At 42.6% G+C, this 20,592-nt stretch overlaps 1 long non-coding RNA gene across 1 annotated transcript; it reads right to left on the bottom strand.

Moving 5' to 3' along the window:
• Nucleotides 1-15,996: 15,996 nt before the first annotated feature.
• Nucleotides 15,997-20,278, bottom strand: LOC138442226 (uncharacterized). The gene is made up of 3 exons (XR_011257579.1): nucleotides 19,957-20,278; nucleotides 17,320-17,448; nucleotides 15,997-17,216 (listed from the first exon to the last, which is right to left on the bottom strand). It is a non-coding gene; the product is annotated as an uncharacterized lncRNA (long non-coding RNA).
• Nucleotides 20,279-20,592: the final 314 nt, after the last annotated feature.

Genomic DNA, 20,592 nt, shown 5'->3' with positions numbered 1-20,592 from the left:
GAAATGAATGAGCAAGAGAACAAAGGAGGGAAGAGTAGAGGGCAGGAGAGGGGTGTGGAAGCAAAGGAGAGACACATCATTCACATTCATTTCAGGGACTTTAATCAATAGGGACAATGTCCAAATATCTACAAGACGTTTAAGATCTGTTAGTGAAAGAAGCTCTTCTTACCTCCCCCACCCCGCAAATTGCTACTTCTATATCCTTGCTGCTGCTGCTGCTGCTGCTAAGTCATTTCAGTCGTGTCCGACTCTATGCGACCCCACAGACGGCAGCCCACCAGGCTCCCCCGTCCCTGGGATTCTCCAGGCAAGAATACTGGAGTGGGTTGCCATTTCCTTCTCCAGTGCATGAAAAGTGAAAGTGAAGTCACTCAGTTGTGTCTGACTCCTAGCGACCCCATGGACTGCAGCCCACCAGGCTCCTCCGTCCATGGGATTTGCCAGGCAAGAGTACCGGACTGGGGTGCCATTGCCTTCTATATCCTTAAACCTATAATATTAAATAATTTAAAAATAATAACAGCAACCATAACAGTAGCTCACATAGATTGACTGTTTACTCTCTATTAGCTCTTTCCACTCCCTGAATTTGTGTTCTAGTAACTTCAGCCCCATTGAAAAATAGCTGTACATTAAATAGGGTGGTTTTGAGTTGTCAACCCATTTGAGAGCCTCATGTTTCCATATAGGCTGGCTTTATGCCTTGAAAATAGTAGGCTCTTCCAGGAATTTTGCTTTGTTGACCCAAATAAAAACCTAATCCTCTTGCAGGGCATTGATATGGAGACTAGAACATCAGAGTCTTACAGAATAGAAACATAATAGAAATATAATCACTGTATTTTTCTAATAATAACTATAAATTTCGGTACTAAATTGAATGTTGAACACAAAGGTATACGTCACATTTTCTTGATTTGCTTGGGTAAATCCTAGATCATCCAAAGAAGTTTTTAGGGTAAGTAATGAACACTAGCATTTAGAGGTCTCAGTTCAGTTCAGTTCAGTTCAGTTCAGTCACTCAGTCATGTCCAACTCTTTGCCACCCCATGAATCGCAGCATGCCAGGCCTCCCTGTCCATCACCGTCCCCTGCAGTTCACTCAGACTCACATCCATCGAGCCAGTGATGCCATCCAGCCATCTCACATGGCAATATAAGGGTAATACCTAACATGGCAATATAAAGGATAAATACTAGAAGCAAATTTAAATCTAGGATTTGAAGAGGCTTCCAAATAAGCAAGTTGTGGCAGTCTACCGTACCCCCCTAAATCTGTTTTCTACTTTTGGATACATAGATGAACAATTAGAGTCTATATTTTCCAGCCTCCATTTCCGATAGGCTTAACGCGTGATTAAGTTCTTCTCAATAGGATGGAAGCAGGGTAGCTGAGTGCAAGTTCCATGTTACTTGCTTAAAAGAAATTTGTTGTAAATTTTTGGCCTCTCTAAGGGCTTCCATGAGGCCATGTTAGAGACCAAACTTCACTGACAAAGACCAGGACTGCACCCCCGGAGACAAGAGAGCAGCGAGATGGAAGGACCTTGGTCCCTAAGTGATCTCAGGGAACAAAGTTGCTCCTGCAGCCTAGATCATATTTAAACTTCTGGTTCTGAGGTCTCTGATAATGCAACCTAGCATTTACTACAGCTAATAATCAAGATTACAAAATAATCTCATGAGATCTTTGGAAAATTTTCTCTATAACGATGTTATGGTTTTTCCCCAACTTGGTACAGATTACATTTGCTTTTATTATCAGCCCCCCTTTTCCAGACTCTCCTCCTGCCTCAATTCTGTGACCATCTCATCCCATACACACGAAACAACTCATCTCTTCTCATCATTTTCTGAACACAGCACACATGTTCATTCCTCTCTTCCTTTGTCTGTGTGATTTTTTTCTGTCCAGAAATCCCTTAAAAAATGAGTTCCACTCGTTTTTTCAAGAACCAAATACTACTTCCTAACTACCCTGGCAGAGTCCATCCGTCCCTCCAGCATGATCTCTAGTGGCTTATACTCATTTTTAGGACAGCTCTCTTCACATTGTATATAAATTTGTATGAAAGTGTTAGTTACTCAGTCGTGTCTGACTCTCTGCACCCCAAGGACTGTAGCTCGCCAGATTCATCTAACCATGGAATTCTCCAGGCAACAGTATTGGAGTGGGTAGCCATTCCCTTCTCTGGGGAATCTTCCAGACCCAGGGATTGAACCCGGGTCTCGCAAGTTGCAGGCAGATTGTTTACTGTCTGAGCCACCAGGGAAGACCCATCAGTTTGTATATCAATAATTTATTTGTCCATTTGTCTGCTAGACTATGAGCTCCTTGGAAGTGCGATGACTTCATTCCTTCCTGGATTCCTATAAGCAAAGTGCCACAGTAGATCCTCAATGAATGTTGGGCAGATTCACATGTGAATGAATAGATGAACAAATGGTCAGCATTCCAGCCTTTCAGTCTGATAAAACACAAGGTCAGGAGTATGGCTGTTGCAAGACGTGGCACTATCCCTGGATGGAAATTTTAAGTAATAAAATAGTAGGACAATGAGTTTGCTTATCACAGACCTTCCACACACATTCTCACCTTTACCTTTCCTTCTAGGTGGGTCTGCCATTGTCATTCTAACCACACAATTGAGGAAACTAAGGCTCAGGAGTGCAGCACTTTCACAGCATCATCTTTCAGGATTCGAAACAGCTCAACTGGAATTCCATCACCTCCACTAGCTTTGTTCGTAGTGGTGCTTTCTAAGGCCCACTTGACTTCACATTCCAAGATGTCTGGCTCTAGATTAGTGATCACATCATCATGATTATCTGGGTCGTGGAGATCTTTTTTGTACAGTTCTTCCGTGTATTCTTGCCACCTCTTCTGAATATCTTCTGCTTCTGTTAGATCCATACCATTTCTGTCCTTTATTGAGGCCATCTTTATATGAAATCTTCCCTTGGTATCTCTAATTTTCTTGAAGAGATCTCTAGTCTTTCCCATTCTGTTGTTTTCCTCTATTTCTTTGCACTGATCGCTGAAGAAGGCTTTCTTATCTCTTCTTGCTATTCTTTGGAACTCTGCATTCAGATGCTTATATCTTTCCTTTTCTCCTTTGCTTTTTGCCTTTCTTCTTTTCAGAGCTATTTGTAAGGCCTCCCCAGACAGCCATTTTGCTTTTTTGCATCTCTTTTCCATGGGGATGGTCTTGATCCCTGGCTCCTGTACAATGTCATGAACCTCAGTCCATAGTTCATCAGGCACTCTATCAGATTTAGGCCCTTAAATCTATTTCTCACTTCCACTGTATAATCATAAGGGATTTGATTTAGGTCATACCTGAATGGTCTAGCAGTTTTCCCTACTTTCTTCAATTTGAGTCTGAATTTGGTAATAAGGACTTCATGATCTGAGCCACAGTCTTGTTTTTGTTGACTGTATAGAGCTTCTCCATCTTTGGCTGCAAAGAATATAATCAATCTGATTTCAATGTTGACCGTCTGGTGATGTCCATGTATAGAGTCTTTTCTTGTGTTGTTGGAAGAGGGTGTTTGCTATGACCAGTGCATTTTCTTGGCAAAACTCTGTTAGTCTTTGCCCTGCTTCATTCTGCATTCCAAGGCCAAATTTGCCTGTTACTCCAGGTGTTTCTTGACTTCCTACTTCTGCATTCCAGTCCCCTATAAAGAAAAGGACATCTTTTTTGGGTGTTAGTTCTAAAAGGTCTTGTAGGTCTTCATAAAACCGTTCAACTTCAGCTTCTTCAGCGTTACTGGTTGGGGCATAGACGTGGATAACTGTGATATTGAATGGTTTGCCTTGGAGACGAACAGAGATCATTCTGTTGTTTTTGAGATCGCATCCAAGTACTGCATTTCGGACTCTTTTATTGACCATGATGGCTACTCCATTTCTTCTGAGGGATTCCTGTCCACAGTAGTAGATATAATGGTCATCTGAGTTAAATTCACCCATTCCAGTCCATTTTAGTTCACTGATTCCTAGAATGTCAACGTTCACCCTTGTCATCTCCTGTTTGACCACTCCCAATTTGCCTTGATTCATGGACCTGACATTCCAGGTTCCTATGCAATATTGCTCTTTACAGCATTGGACCTTGCTTCTATCACCAGTCACATCCACAGCTGGGTATTGTTTTTGCTTTGGCTCCATCCCTTCATTCTTTCTGGAGTTATTTCTCCACTGATCTCCAGTAACATATTGGGCACCTAATGACCTGGAGAGTTCCTCTTTTGGTATCCTATCATTTTGCCTTTTCATACTGTTCATGGGGTTCTCAAGGCAAGAATACTGAAGTGGCTTGCCAATCCCTTCTCCAGTGGACCACATTCTGTCAGCAAATTTGGAAAACTCAGCAGTGGCCACAGGACTGGAAAAGGTCAGTTTCCATTCCAATCCCAAAGAAAGGCAATGGAAAAGAATGCTCAAACTACCGCACAATTGCACTCATCTCACATGCTAGTAAAGTAATGCTCAAAATTCTCCAAGCCAGGTTTCAGCAATACATGAACCATGAACTCCCTGATGTTCAAGCTGGTTTTAGAAAAGGCAGAGGAACCAGAGATCAAATTGCCAACATCCACTGGATCATGGAAAAAGCAAGAGAGTTCCAGAAAAACATCTATTTCTGCTTTATTGACTATGCCAAAGCCTTTGACTGTGTGGATCACAATAAACTGTGGAAAATTCTGAAAGAGATGGGAATACCAGACCACCTGACCTGCCTCTTGAGAAATCTGTATGCAAGTCAGGAAGCAACAGTTAGAACTGGACATGGAACAATAGACTGGTTCCAAATAGGAAAAGGAGTACGTCAAGGCTATATACTGTCACCCTGCTTATTTAACTTCTATGCAGAATACATCATGAGAAACGTTGGACTGGAAGAAGCACAAGCTGGAATCAAGATTGCCGGGAGAGATATCAATCACCTCAGATATGCAGATGACACCGCTCATGGCAGAAAGTGAAGAGGAGCTAAAAAGCCTCTTGATGAAAGTGAAAGAGGAGAGTGAAAAAGTTGGCATAAAGCTCAACATTCAGAAAACTAAGATCATGGCATCTGGTCCCATCACCTCATGGGAAATAGATGGGGAAACAGTGGAAACAGTGTCAGACTTTATTTTTTTGGGCTCCAAAATCACTGCAGATGGTGACTGCAGCCATGAAATTAAAAGACGCTTACTCCTTGGAAGAAAAGTTATGACCAACCTAGACAGCATATTCAAAAGCAGAGACATTACTTTGCCGACTAAGGTCCGTCTAGTCAAGGCTATGATTTTTCCAGTGGTCATGTATGGACGCGAGAGTTGAACTGTGAAGAAGGCTGAGCGCCGAAGAATTGATGAGTTTGAACTCTTGTGTTGGAGAAGACTCTTGAGAGTCCCTTGGACTGCAAGGAGATCCAACCAGTCCATTCTGAAGGAGATCATCCCTGGGATTTCTTTGGAAGGAATGATGCTAAAGCTGAAACTCCAGTACTTTGGCCACCTCATGCGAAGAGTTGACTCATTGGAAAAGACTCTGATGCTGGGAGGGATTGGGGGCAGGAGGAGAAGGGGACGACCGAGGATGAGATGGCTGGATGGCATCACTGGCTCGATGGACGTGAGTCTGAGTGAACTCCGGGAGATGGTGATGAACAGGGAGGCCTGGCATGCTGTGATTCATGGGGTCGCAAAGAGTCGGACACGACTGAGCCATTGAACTGAACTGAAGGCTCAGGAAACTGTAGTAGTTACTCAAGGTCATTCACAGGGTGAGTGGTTGAAAACAGTTCAGTTCATTTAGCATTCCTCCCCAAAGCTCTAGCTATGATTTCTGACTTAGGAAAAAGTTCAGGCTTCAATTTTTTTTTAAGTGCTGCTGCTGCTAAATTGCTTCAGTCGTGTCCGACTCTGCAACCCCACAGACGGCAGCCCACTAGGCTCTCCCGTCCCTGGGATTCTCCAGGCAAGAACACTGGAGCGGGTTGCCATTTCCTTCTCCAATGCATGAAAGTGAAAAGTGAAAGTGAAGTTGCTCAGTCGTGCCCAACTCTTAGTGACCCCATGGACTGCAGCCTACCAGGATCTTCCATCCATGGGATTTTCCAGGCAAGAGTACTGGAATGAGTTGCCAGGTGCTAGTGAGCTCTAATCATAATCAAAGGCAAACACATAGATCCATTGTTAACAAGATAGAAAAGCTTTATTGAAATATAATTGATATACAAAGAACTGCACGTATTTAATGTATACAGTTTGATGAGCTTGGACATATACCAACACCCATGATTGATCACCACAATCAAGGTAATAGATATATCTGACATCTCCCAGAGTTTCCTTGTGCCCCTGCACTTTTGTCTGCGGTATGAACATTTACCTTGAGGTCTAACCTCTTAAATCTTGAAGGGCACAGTACAGTATTGTTAACTATATGCACTGTATTGTACAGATCTCTAGATTGTGTTCATCTGCTGCTGCTGCTGCTGCTAAGTTGCTTCAGTCGTGTCTGACTCTGTGCAACCCCAGAGACGGCAGCCCACCAGGCTCCCCCGTCCCTGGGATTCTCCAGGCAAGAACACTGGAGTGGGTTGCCATTTCCTTCTCTAATGCATGAAAGAGAAAAGTGAAAGGGAAGTCTCTCAGTCGTGTCTGACTCCTAGCGACCCCATAGACTGCAGCCTACCAGGCTCCTCCATCCATGGGATTTTCCAGGCAAGAGTACTGGAGTGGGGTGCCATTGCCTTCTCCGACGTATTCATCTAGCATAGCTGAAACTTAACACCCACTGAATAACAGCTCTTAGTTTCCCCCACCCTAGACCCATCCTTCTTATTCCCAGGTGGCTCAGTGGTACAGAGTGTCCCTGCCAAGGCAAGAGACACAAGTTCAATCCCTGGGTTGGGAAGATCCCCTGGAGGGGGAAAATGGCAACCCACTCCAGTATTCTTGCCTCGGAAATCTATGGACAGAGAAGCCTGGCGGGCTACAGCCTATGGGGTTGCAAAAGAGTTGGACGTGACGGAGCAGTTGAGCACGCTTGCAGTTGAGCAGCATAGATACACACCGTGATAAACTTCAGAAATTCCTCAGTGCTAAAGACGGTGCGGCACGACTGAGCTGCTAGGCTGGCCAGAGAGAGGAAATCTGTGCCATAACTAAACTGCAGGTAGCAAAGTACCCAGTTCACAGAAGGAAACGGGAAGGGGAACTCGGGAGTCTCCAGCCACCACGCTTTACAGATGATAAAACTGAAACCAGCCGAGTGAAGCTCATGGTCTTACAGCTGGTAGAGAATTAATCCCCGGTCCGGTGCCAGTTTCATTACATCATGCAAAGGATATTTTGCAGGAATGGGAAAGGAGTGAACAACTATCTCTGATATCAAAGTTGAAAAGAGGCCTGGGAAAGTGGAGAAATTCTGCTCTTGAATCTAATAGGAGAAAGAAAATGGTTAATTATCTAAATCGAATGGACGACTATAAAATCCAGGCGGGTACCTAAAAGATTTACCTAAACGTGTTCAGACAGTTCAGTGATAATTTTCAGGCAAAATAAACGACGGTGGGGTGAGAGCAGCTGTTTCGAACTGCAAATTCGTGTGAAGAGCTGCGAATAGATCTGGTTCTCTAGTCTCTGCTCTTTGTGGCCTTGGACAGTTCAACCTCTCCCTCCAGCTTCCTTCTCTGAAAAATGATTAAGTATCATCAGCCCTGCTTACATATTGAAGTCTTGTGAGGATTCAATGAAATCATGAGTGTGAAACTGTATGAAAATTTAGGTTTCTATTCTATGAAGGCCTGTACCACCAACAGTGGTTTATCGTACAGCACAGAATAAAGAACATGGATATGTAGTTGGTTGTATTTATCCTGGCTCTATTCAGAAATGCTTCTGAGTGGGGATGTGTGTGTGTGTATCTCTATTTATCTCTGTCTGTCTAACTATATGCAGACACACACACATATAGTCATATATATATATATCCAAAGTGAGTGAAAGTCATTTAGTCATGTCTGACTCTTTGCAACCCCATGGACTGTAGCCCACCAGGCTCTTCTGTCCATGGAATTCTTCAGGCAAGAATACTGGAGTGGGTTGTCATTTCCTTCTCCAGAGGGTCTTCCCCACTCAGGGGTCGAACCCAGGTATCCTACATTGTAGGCAGTTTCTTTACCATCTAAGTCTCCAGGGAAGCCCATATATATATGTAGAGAGAGAGAGAGAAACTATTAACATAGAAATAAGGTAAAGTCCTTTGACTGTGTGGATCACAATAAACTGTGGAAAATTCTGAAAGAGATGGGAATACCAGACCACCTGACCTGCCTCTTGAGAAACCTATATGCACATCAGGAAGCAACAGTTAGAACTGGACATGGAATAACAGACTGGTTCCAAATAGGAAAAGGAGTACGTCAAGGCTATATACTGTCACCCTGCTTATTTAACTTCTATGCAGAGTACATCATGAGAAACGCTGAGCTGGAAGAAGCACAAGCTGGAATCAAGATTGCTGGAAGAAATATCAATAACCTCAGATATGCAGATGACACCACCCTTATGGCAGAAAGTGAAGAGGAACTAAAAAGCCTCTTGATGAAAGTGAAAAAAGAGAGTGAAAAAGTTGGCATAAAGCTCAACATTCAGAAAACAAAGATCATGGCATCTGGTCCCATCACCTCATGGGAAATAGATGGGGAAACAGTGTCAGACTTTATTTTTTGGCGCTCCAAAATCACTGCAGATGGTGACTGCAGCCATGAAATTAAAAGACGCTTACTCCTTGGAAGGAAAGTTATGACCAACCTAGATAGCATATTGAAAAGCAGAGACATTACTTTGCCAACAAAGGTCCTTCTAGTCAAGGCTATGGTTTTTCCAGTAGTCATGTATGGATGTGAGAGTTGGACTGTGAAGAAACCTGAGAGCTGAAGAATTGATGCTTTTGAACTGTGGTGTTGGAAAAGACTTTTGAGAGTCCCTAGGACTGCAAGGAGATCCAACCAGTCCATCCTAAAGGAGATCAGTCCTGGGTGTTTGGAGGGAATGATGTCAAAGCTGAAACTCCAGTACTTTGGCCGCCTCATGCGAAGAGTTGACTCATTGTAAAAGACCCTGATGCTGGGAGGGATTGGGGGCAGGAGGAGAAGGGGATGACAGTGGATGAGATGGCTGGATGGCATCACCAACTCGATGGACATGAGTTTGAGTAAACTCCGGGAGTTGGTGATGGACAGGGAGGCCTGGTATGCTGCAATTCATGGGGTCGAAAAGAGTCAGACACAACTGAGCGACTGAACTGAACTGAACTGAACTGAAGGTAAAGTCAAGGCCGAAGTTGGTATCCAGGGTTGAGTTGCAATTTCGAATGTGAGATTTCTTGTCGTCAATTTTAAAAAAAAAGGTAAAAACGTATGAAATACGTAATATTCATATCATTTAAAATGCAAGTTCAAAAAAGTTATTCAAAAGCAACACAGACATTCTGAGGTCTGCAAGATTTTAACACATAAGCTCTCACCACCAGCCATCACCACCACTGCCATGCATGTACACAAACAAGTATTGTAAAGAAGACAAGCTTCAGTATGAGACACAGAACCATATATTCAATCCCTGGGTGAGACTCCAGCCAGCATAAGGGCAGAGGGACTGTGCTTCTTCTAAAACTCCTCAACTACAGCTTGAGTGCCCTGGGCTAGTGGAACTAGTGCTCTGGATACTGCTAAATTAGGATGTACCTGGTCTGACATCAGTGTCTATAGGTCCAGAACATCAGCGACAAAGGAGAAAACCAATTAAGGTTGGCCCCTTTAGCCTGGGGTTTTTCTTTTCTTCTTCTTTTTCTTTTTTAAACTCACAGTTTGTAGGATCTTAGTACCCAGACCAGGAATCAAACCCACATCCCCTGCAGTGGACCACCAGGGAGGTCCTGACCCTAGGGTTTTTTACGCTCACTCTTAAGATAACATCCCATTCCCCCCAAGATAGTATGGATAGGAAGGAAATAGGAACTGGACAACCCAGTTGGCATGGATACTGAGTTCAGACTCTCCGTGCATCCTCTATCCCTTCAGAGCTCTCCAGCCTCCCTTGACCTTTCTTTCTCTTTCATAAAGTGACTTAAAATGTGTACACCCATGGCAGATTCATGTCGATGTATGGCAAAACCAATACAATATTGTAAAGTACATTAAAAAAAAAAAACAACTGCTATCAGCGAAGGGAACTCTAGCAAAGAAATGTATGGAGTTGGGGTTGTTGTTATTGTGTTGGATACACTAGCAGTAAGAAGTAGGTGACTTGCTTCAAAGTGCAGTCAATAGGCTAAGAATCAGGATTATGAGTTAACCATAAACATCACAGGAAAAAAAATGCGTGTGTGTTTCAAGGGTAGGGAAATAGGGTACAATCTGACACTATAATGGTAGATCCGTTAGGAAAATGGCAATCTTTTTAAAAAATTACTTGTGTTAAAATACATGCTGCCACTGCTGCTAAGTCACTTCAGTCGTGTCTGACTCTGTGCAACCCCAGAGATGGCAGCCCACCAGGCTCCCCCGTCCCTGGGATTCTCCAGGCAAGAACACTGGAGTGGGTTGCCATTTCCTTCTCCAGGGCATGACAGTGAAAAGTGAAAGTGAAGTCACTCAGTCGTGTCCGACTCTTAGCAACCCCAGGGCCTGCAGCCCACCAGGCTCCTCCGTCCATGGGATTTTCCAGGCAAGAGTACTGGAGTGGGGTGCCATTGCCTTCTCCGGGTAAAATACATAACATTTACCATTCTATCCATTTTATAATACAATTCAGTAGTATTAAGTATATTCACTTTGTTGTGCAACTCTTATCACTATCCATCTCTAGGACTTTTTCATCATTCCAAACTGAAACTCTGTATCCATTGAATAGTAACTCCCTATTCCCTTCTCCCCACAGTCCCTAACAAGCAGTTTTACTTTCTGCCTCTATGAACTTGACTACTTTAGGAATCTTACATAGGAATAATGATTCAGTTTTTGCACTTTTGTAAGTGGCTTCTTTCACTTAGCATAATGTCTTCAAAATTCATACATGGTAAGATTTTCCTTCCTGTTTCAGGCTGAATAATATTCCACTGTAAGTATGTACCATATTTTGTTTATGTATTCATCCATCGATGGAAACTTAGATTGTTTCCACTTTTTGGTTTTTGTGAATAATGCTGCTAAAAACATGGTGTATAAATTTCTATTTGAGTCCCTGCTTTCCATGCTTTTGGGTATATACTTAGAATTGTTGAATCATATAGTAATTCTATTTTTAATTTTTTGAGGAGGAAATGGGAATTTTAATTTGTCTTTGGAGAAAAATTGAACAAATTATTTAATGACAGTTCATTTACAGAGTTGCTTTCATGAGCATCACGAATCTTGGATTCTGTTCTCACTTCTCCTATTATGTAATCTTTAAAGTCTCTTGAATTTTCAGGACCACTCTCGGTTTGCCCATTTGAAAAAGATGGTTTTTAATTAGCTGATATCTAAGGTCCTTTGAAATTCTAAAAGTTTCTAATTCTGTATATTCTGTTTGGTATATGAGCTCATCCATTCCTGTCTTCATTTATTTTGGAAATGCTTTTTGAATGTCAGAGCAGGTTTTTTGTTTTTTCTTTTTCTCTGTCTCTTAAAGATAAATAGGAGTTATCCAAGGGGAATGAGAATGGGGAGAAGGAAGGCTGGGGTAATAGCTGAAATAAAATGGACCGTGAACTAGTGGAAAGGCAGGTGCCAAGAGAAGGCTGAAGGGATAAATATGGGTCAGAACAGTCTAGGCTGAGTGACCAACTTTTAAGATTTTGCACTTTATCCTGACATTAATGGGGAGCTATTGAAGGGCTTAAAGAAGGTAGTAACAAGATCAGTCTTTGTTTTAAAAAATCACACTAACCAACAACAACGTGGAGAATGGACTGTAGGTGCTCAAAACAAGTTGCCTATTCTTTCTCTGCTTTGCTGTGTTTTTCTTTGACGGTGGGAAAATTAGTCAAGATGTCCTAGAACCTAACTTGGAACAAAAGACATTTAGATCAAACTTATTTCATCTTGGTAAACAATACCGTACTGAACTTCTCCTTACACTCAAAAATATTTGTCCACTGTTTCCCCTGAACCATGAAAACTACCCATCATGTAGTGTCTTCAGGTCATTAGCTTGCCAATTAATATGACAGGACTATGACATTAGAGAAATTTTTAAAGATGTTCTGATCGGGAATTATTATCCTTTTATCTACAATGTTAATAAATTAAATATCACCATATTAATATCAGTCTTATATTTCATGAGAAAACTTTAGAAAACTCATATTTAATTAAATGGAGTTTTTCCTTAATTGGGATGCAAATAGTCTACTTCTGGCTTTATATATTCTTTATATAAATAATGTAGTATTCTAAAATCATAAAAATACACAGTGATGCCGTTTTCCTTTTTTTATATACCTCATTTTCTTCACTCTGAAAGTTATGTGTTGTGCTGTATCAGCAGATTGTATACCTATGAAGACAACAAATGATCCCTGAAGGCCATTATTTTTAATGGGTGAAGAAAAGGAGCTCTTAGATCTTAGTTCTATTTTAGATCACACAAATGCAAAACAAATTGTTTGGAAAAAATACTCTGAATTTTAATATGCAAGAGTAATGCCTTGGTTTACTGCAAGTATTAAGACTCATTCAATCACTCATGCCTTGTTTAGTAAAGTAATGCCGGAAAAAATGGCATTTGCCTTCAATAAATTTTGGCAGTTTGGCATAATTTTTACTTTGTGTTAAAGAAAACCAAAATGAGAGCAAGGAGAACCAATTATAAAGAGTGCTTTAGTCTGGCGAGGATGCTTGAAATGGCCAGCTTGTAGCAAGCAGGGCCAGGCCAAGAGCTGGGAAATTAAAGTTTGTATGGTACGTGGTATGCTTTTGGTATATTGAAAAAAGAAGTGCTTCAAGAAAGAAGCCAAAGAATGGTAAGTGTTTCTGGTTTTAACATTATTCCTATTAATTTGCTAGCCTGCCCAAGAGCTATAAAGTTAACAATAAATCAAATATATTTTAATTTGTCACAAGATAACAGATAGAAACAAAATCTTCCCAACTGATTTTCTGCCAAAGTATTTTTACTAACCCTATCCACTCCCTAAATTTACACTTACTGTTAAAAATTAAGAACTATCAAATAAATTCAAGCCTGGGAAACATTTACTGGATGCTGCGGTAGCCTGGCACTCCGTTATGTTCTAGGGACTCAGGACAAGTAAGTGATGATCTGGTCTTCAAAGAGGCAAGTGACTCTTGGCAAGGCTGGGTTACTTTATTTGCCAGAAGGCCAGAGCAGAATACCTTCTCCAGGTCATTCAAAACATATGACCCATGAGATTGTACCAAATAACAAGGCACATCCTACCTCACTGCTCTCCTTCCAAACCTCACCCTTATGTTAGTAGGACTAACTTTTGAAAGTCTCTATTTGAATATCAGATTGCAGTAAACCCTACATTCTTATATAGAAGCATAGTATTTGAGTAAATCCTGAAAACATAATATGCACGACACTTGCTTCAAGGTGTATTAAAAACATAACAATTCATGTTTGCTTTAGTTTCTCAAAGTCAAAATTTGAGAATACAGTTGAATTTTATATTACAGATAGTTGAAAGACTCATTGCAAGGTCAATATCGGTACTTGTTAAAATACTATTTGAATTTGGGGGGAGGGTGTAGTGTGACCAGGAAAAGAGTTTTTCTCAGTGGATAACAGTGGACACAGACACCTGTTTATTCCCCAGCTAAGTGTTAATTGGAAAGGCTTATAAAAACTCATCCTCCTTGTTTTTCTTTTGTAAATTTGAATGTGAATAATGACTCAAATACATAATTTTACAGGTGTCTGTATTGCTGTGATATTGTTACTTGATCATTTCAGTTGTCTCAATTTGCTCATGTCCTTTGCTTTAATTTTTCAAAAAAATGTATTATATAACATTACTTACTATGTGTCTTAATGAATATGCTAGGTGTAATAGTAATAGACTTCCATGAACTATAGATAAAATGGTTAGAATTAACTTTGACATCAAAAACTAAAACAGACAACTAAAAAAGAACTTTATGTTCTCACAGTTCTTGATATGAAAGTTTAACATAACAATCTAAATTGAAAGTCTAAAATCACTTCACTGATAGAGCAACCCCACAGTCCCATTATGAGAAAATCGGAAGTTTTTCACTATCAGAAATAGTTACTTTGAAAATATAAACATGATCAATTAAGAAAACACCATAATTAATGCAAATAGTGTTCAGATATTTATTATTTTCATCAAGGAGATGCCTGTTGACTTTAATTCTAAAACAGCAACACATTAAGAATTTTACTAATTTTTCCTACAATGTATAAGAGAGCTTGATTTGTGATTTTTCCCCTTTAAAAAAAAAACAAAAACAACTTTGATACCACAAAAGTTTTAAAAAGCTAACTTTCCTGGCTGAATAGGGTCTCTGTAAATGGTGAATCAAGGTTGTACAGAAGAGTATTAATCACAAAAAGTATTAATTAAGATAAACTTTAGGGATGCATCTCCCAAGTTTACAGCCCTGCCTAATGGCTAACAAAGACTTCTTTATTTGTTAGTTTTCATACATCCATGTCCATGTGTGAACCAATACATTTTGGTCTATCACTCTTATGGTTATAAATCAGACCCATGCCCAACTCAGAGGCCCTACAAATCCGGGTCTTTAAGAAAAAAAGGACAGTGGAGGTGTTGCTGTCTGGGAGAGTGTGGGCTTCCTCTGGGTTGCTAGGCCGCCTTTCTGTGGACCTAGATGTATAACCTACTTTCATTTGTCTCTAACGGCTGAATTAAAACACTCATTTATCTCCAAGTCATTATAACGTAGAAACTGCGCACTGTCTACACATCATGGGCTGTGAAACAGCAGCCGGAACACATGACAGACTCAGTATGTTTGAAATGTTGGAGCAAATGGGGTGGTTGGTTTTGAATTCATTTGCACTCATTTTTACTACTTGAGACACGCTCATTAAAAAGCTGTATTTCAACTATGTTATATGCTCCCACTTAACTGAGCTGGATTTTCTCAGCACTGCTGCCTCTGACTTTTTAATTTGCTTTGAACATGAGTATTCTTCCAAGTCGTGGACAATTCAGGCAGACTTTATCAGGTAAAGCCAAGTCTTCTGCTTTGCCTCTGCCTTCCACCCTGCTCCCGGGACCTACAAGTTGGGATTGCAGCTAAAGATGGGAACTGCAGATCCCAAACCGGAGGGCTGAATCACGCTCACTTTCTTCATGGCAGCTGCTCACAGGCATTCTGCTCTGCACTTAAACCCTTTAAAGCTACAAACAAACTTTGGGAAAGTTACATCACGGTAAACAAAAGCACAGTTGCTTAAGTTATTATTATGCAACATTGTGTCATTACACATCGACACCGCAGTTATTTTCCCAGTTTGGCAAATACGACCTGCTTTGCTGCTTCGGGGAGAAGTAAAAATCCGGGATAAATAGGTCCATGCCACCTTCAGGAAGGGAAAAGGTTTCCCACCCTCTGGAGAGATCCTCAGGTTTTATCCTGCAAACAAAGTGGGACACCAAACCGTCTCTCAAGTCTTTCGAACCCCACATTTTAAATGTAAATAATTGGTCTGGAGTGATCCATATGCTCGGAAGAGCAATACAATCACGAGCACGTGAAATTCTGGATGTGCTTTTCAAAAACTCGCAGGCATCAATACACATCTGGTAACTAGTTTATTAATTAGCCTTCCCACCCACCTTCCCCCTCCGCAAAAGTCTGGGTAACCACTGGGCAGTGTCTGCAGCCCAGGTGAGCTCTACAGATCCGGTCGGAGATTGCCCCCACCCCCACCCTGCCGCTGTGCAACCATTGCAAGGCTGGGTGTCTAAGCAGAAGACAAATCAAACATGTTCCGGACGCGTTTTATTAAAAATTTGAAACCAGATAAAAAGGATCAGTTTGTCAAAAGAAAAAACAAAAAAAGGTAACTACTTGTCCTAAGAAAAGAGCGAGAGTGAGGACAAATGACCCACGCAAGTGCATATGACCGTTTTTCTCCCTAGGCTGTCTCAGAGCAGAGGATGAGGGCGAGGGAGGGAGGGATGGAAGGAAGAAAGAGGATTTCGAGCATCATCTCCCAGTCTGCAAAGGTCTGGCCTCCCCTGTGCTCAAGAAGCGGTGGTAGCCATTTTCATTTTTTCCCCCCTAAACGTAAAAGGAAAATAAAACAGAAAAGGTATATCTCCTTTCCTGCACTAACGGCTCTGCTCGTCTTTCTAAAGGAATTTTTTTTTTTAATGGACTTTAACAATCTCAGGTACAAAACCTAATCCGCATGCATCCAGTGAGGCTTCAACTCGATTCGATTTGGCGACCCTCACTGCAGGAGACGTGATCTTGAAAAATCAATCCGTGCTCGCGCCCCCAAGCCGCCGCCGCCGCCGCCGCCGCCGCCGCCGCCGCCGCAGTGGCCACAAAATTAGCGGCTCTGAAGACGTTTTTGCCGCAGTGCACGTCCGCCGTAACCGCCGAGCACTCGGGTGAATAATACCAGTACAGTGTGCAGACGATCGGGCTGATTGATCACGCAAAATAATTCACGACTTCAGTCCAGCTCTTGGTCCTGCCACTTTAAATCACAAACGCGCGTCTACACCGTTCTGTAGGGGCCCACACATGCATGGTACACGTGTGTGCGTGTGTGTGCGCGCGCGTCTGTGCGCGCGCGGAGGGCCAAGTGAAATGATTCCAAATTGCATCACATATAGGAACCGGGGGGAAAAAAAGAGCCAAAGAGCCCCTCACCCCAACCACTACCCCCACCTTTTGCAGCGTGGACAAGTGGCTTGTAAGGGAGCTTGGAGCAAAATAAAGTCTGAACAAAACTAGACTGTGAGACTAGCACGTCGCAGAGTGAAAGTGAGTGACGTTAACGCAGACTCGGTAAAGACTCACTTGCAGGCAAAACTAACATGCCCCCACCCTTTTATTTTTTTAATAAGGAAAAGAAAATCATAAATTGAGTTCAGATCTTAAATGCTGCTTTCAAAATGCACGCACATGTTGAAGACTCTGCGACTGTAATTTCTTGGGTAAACATCTGGTGAAGAGATTCCAGGAACACATCTGAAAGGAAGAAAGGCGTAAGACAGCCCCTTCTTTATATATCGTGGGTCAAAAAGAGTTGGTAAAACTTATTTATTTTAAAGTATGCTGTCAGTGAAAATACCTTTATAAACTCTCAAGATGAGTTCGGGTTGGGAGAAGGAGTGAACTGGGAGTGAAGTCCTGGGTTCCAGACATTGCCATGGTCTGTGAACTTGAGCAGGTCTCTTTTGCTATGGCCCGCTTTTCTCATCTGTAAAATCGCAGAGGGTAAATGATATGCTTTCTAAGATTTTTTTTCTGCACTAACATGATTTTAGCTAGGAGGAAATAATGATGGGGTACGAGGAAGAAGTTTTAATGTAGAGAGAAAAAGAGGTCACATTCTTCAGGTGGCATCTATTTAAACTGGTGGTGATGAAAGTGATGAGTCCAGTATGCCTGAGTTCTTAACAATAAAGATTGTGTCTATATTAAGAGCTGCTATTGTCCCAGTTCTGAAGTATAGATAGTATATAATGAATGCTCTTTGAGAATGACATTGTAATCTTGTAATTATATTTTTTGGGGTAGAGACTATTTTCAAGGATCAGCCAATATAATTTGGGGATTGGAACAATTTTCAACATTCTTGTTTACAATCTGTCTGTGAAATGCATTAAATTACTTGGATAATTTAGAGAAAGTATGTTTTTTAGTAGGTCTAAGAGTTCTTCTGTGCCATATTGGCTATCAAGATTGACTGACTTAAGGAGATTAATTACTCTGTCTACTTTTTTGGAAAACAACGCCAAGCAGGGTCGCAGGCAGAGACCACTCTTTGACATTCCTCTTGTCTGTGTCTTGAGTGGTCAGAAGTGTGGTGGCTAGGGCCAGACCACTAACTAATTTTCACATGCACCAGCTGAGTAATCATAGCCAAATTGCTTAGTTGTGCCTCAGTTTCCCACATTATAAAATGGGGATTTTAATAGCAACTAATTCATAGCGCTATTGTCAGGATAAATGAGTTATCATATTAAAGTGCTGGGAACAGAGCATGGCACATGTAACCAACAGCTCAATAAATGTTACAGGTTATTATTACTCCAGAGTAAATACAGGGAAAGCAAGGGCAGATATAATAGAGGGATCTTTGAACTGCTCCTGAATTTCAACTAAGGCCTCTAAGCACTTTATCAGGCTTTTATGATGTCAGCTTAAAGCAGGGGGCACACGAGTCTTTATTAAGAATAAACCAAAACATTCTCCACCAAACTCCATTCCTATACATTCAATAGACGTGAAGTTGGAGAATCCTCCACTTGACCAGGTCAATGCAAATGTGTAATATTGGGTCTGTATGTTGAGTGGATCTTTATTAATGAGTGTCTTGACTGTCCGGGTGGTAGGAAGCCAAGATTTTCTTTGGGTAGAAGTTTGCAAGAATCAGTTCCTGCCTGTTCTGTTGTGAAACTTTTTTTCCTACACAAGTTGTTACCTCAGGCCTAGTCTCTGTCATTGAATTATGGGGTCAAAACAATTGCAAATCTCTGGCTCCCTCCGTGTCATTATTACTTTAAAGGGGAAAAGCAACATTCTGACTTTTTCTCCTCTCTTAATGACCCCCTAGAGTGCAGACTTGAACCAGGCTTTAGGAAGGGTCACAGGCAAGGAATGCTTAAGGGAGCAATCCCGATAGTGTTTGCATTTTGGGATTGGAGGCGAGCTGTAGTTAAGCTTTATAGAGGAAGTGGAGATTAGGTGTTTCCAGAACAAGGTGGAAGCTGGCAGGCGTCGGTCACTGCATGTTGGAAAGTAAGGTCCCACTTCTTTCTTCCTGTGGCACCTGAAGCCCCAGGTGCACTAACTGTTCTACCAGGAGCCGGGAAGAGACCGTCCCATCCAGGGCTGGCAGACCTGTGGCGCCGAGGGTGAAGTCCAACTCCAAGTTGAGAGGGCTGAACGCGCCGGGTTCAGTTCGTTAGCCAGACGAGGTCTTGCCGAAAACGCAGGAAGAAAAGTTGTGTTCCGAGCGCTAGCTAGTGCGTGCTCGACTCCACTTTGTCAATCTGATTAACACAATCTCCTAAATAAATCACTCAATAGAAGAGGGTGTGCTGCCTTTCATAACACCTGTTTGCCTTCCTCCTTTTCGCCCGTGGGGACTCCCACTCTCTCCATCATGGACACACTCCCTCTAAAGAGGCGCTGTAAGGTGCCGAAAGGAAACCGAAGGTCCCTGTACATATATAAGGTATATAGGGACTAATGCTTAAAAATTTTTCCGGAGGCAAAGGTGGGAACCTTGGCGAATTTCATTCCTCCGCGCCTCCGCAGCAACTTGGCACCAGAAGCCGCCGGCGCCTGGCCTCGCATAGTTTTCGGAGACCTCCACGGAGTGCCCGCGAGGACCTCACTGATCACGGTCCCCAGTGGCCCGCGGACTTCCCCTGTTGCAGAGGTATTGGGGGAATTTGAGAATAAATCCCTTCAGCTCTACTCTCCGTCCTCACCGACCGGAAAGACAGGTCGAGGATCCCCCGCTCCGGTCCTGGAAGGGGGCGGGGGCGGGGCGGGGGCGAGGGCGGGCGCGGGGACGGAGCGGGAGTCGCAGCCGCTGAACAACAAGGTCACGACCGCCAGGCTGCTGACCGAGGCGCGCAGCGGCCGGCGCCGCCCTCTGGCCCCGGGGCTGACCCCGCGCCGCTCGGGTCTCGGTCACCGGCCTGGCAGGTCCCTAGGAATAGGAGGGGGGCGACGCCGCAGAACCAACCCTTACTTTTGAGTGGAAGCTGAAACCCGCGGGGCTCCCTGGCAAGCGGTCTTGGAAGGAAGATCAGACGCCCAGCACAGCTGAACTTTTGAAGGGGCTCTCTGCTCTGCCACCCTCTTCCTAGTGGCGACTTGTGAGAGACTTTTATCCCCTCCCCTCCGCGTCTCCATGCCTGGGGAACTTGGCCCAGACGGCCTAGTTCTCCATATTAATTGGTGGTTCCACCAGCTCAGCACCGCTTCTCTCAGACAAATACCTTCTAGGGTATCTTGGAGAGAAGGAAGCAAGTTTAGTGCTTCCCCCACCTCTTTTCGAGGGAGTATTATGTGACTTTAAAATCTTCTAGGCGTTAAGAACCAAACAAAACAACAAAACCAATAACAAAATACGCTGCCTTCACGTGAGTGGATGTGAAGTGAATCCAAGCCTTTCTTGGATTCTGAGCCAGCCTTTGCTCAGATAGTAAAGTCCCCAAATCCTTCAGGAAAACAGAGCCTCTTTCACGCACTTCTGGAGGGGGATTTCATAAGGCTGCAATATATTACCATGTTTAAAACGTTTCGCAGAAGCTAGGTTTCCTAAAAGCGACTTGCCAGCGATGCATGGAAAAGCAAATCCGCTTACCGAGCGGGGCCGCTGAAG

This window comes from Ovis canadensis, chromosome 1, assembly GCF_042477335.2.
Source record: "Ovis canadensis isolate MfBH-ARS-UI-01 breed Bighorn chromosome 1, ARS-UI_OviCan_v2, whole genome shotgun sequence".
Taxonomy (NCBI): Eukaryota; Metazoa; Chordata; class Mammalia; order Artiodactyla; family Bovidae; genus Ovis; species Ovis canadensis.
This window is presented reverse-complemented; position numbering and strand designations above follow the sequence as displayed.